This window comes from Bison bison, unplaced genomic scaffold (assembly GCF_000754665.1).
Source record: "Bison bison bison isolate TAMUID 2011002044 unplaced genomic scaffold, Bison_UMD1.0 scf7180017847997, whole genome shotgun sequence".
Taxonomy (NCBI): Eukaryota; Metazoa; Chordata; class Mammalia; order Artiodactyla; family Bovidae; genus Bison; species Bison bison.
The window spans coordinates 23,208-23,879 of NW_011478570.1; positions in this window are offsets into that span (position 1 = coordinate 23,208).

Sequence of the window (672 nt, forward strand, 5' to 3'; positions counted from 1 at the left end):
AAGCGCTGTGACAGAAGCTGGTTCCATCAGCAGCCCAGCCAGCGTAGGGGTTCAACCAAGAGTAATCCCGGCCAGTGCCCAGCGTCTCACAAAGCGCTGCACAGGTCGTCCCTTATGCCCAGGGAGGGGGCTGTGCGAGGTAAGCGGCATGAGGCCGGGCTCCTCCGTCTGCTCTGAAGGATGGAAGCTCCTCACCGCCAGCAGCTGCCCCGCCAGTGGCCAGCGCTCTGCTCGGAGCCGGGGCCAGAGCAAGCTCAGGCCTCCTCCCGCCAGAGGGATCCTGCCCTGCTCCCCACTCCTCAGCGGGCGGGCATCCGGGATCTCTGCTCTAGGCTGGGCCATCCCCGTCCTCCAGCTCCAGAGGGCACAGCCTAGAGGGGGACCCTCCCGACCCCACGGAGCTGAGCCTCTGAGGACCAGGAGGCACCCTCGTGCACAGAGACCAGCTGTGCTGGCCGTGAGTTCACAGGCCCCGGGGAGTCCAGGACGGGTGGGCAGGGAAGAGGGGCTGCTGAGCCAAGCCTGGAAGGAACAAGCCAGGAACAGGCGCAGCTCCTAGGAGCGGTATGAGTGCGTCTCTCTGCGCGCTGCCACTCACGGATGGCGTGGGACCAAGGCGGCTGGGGAGGAGCACAAAGGGCCCACTGAGCGATCCCAAGCAGGTGTCCGCCA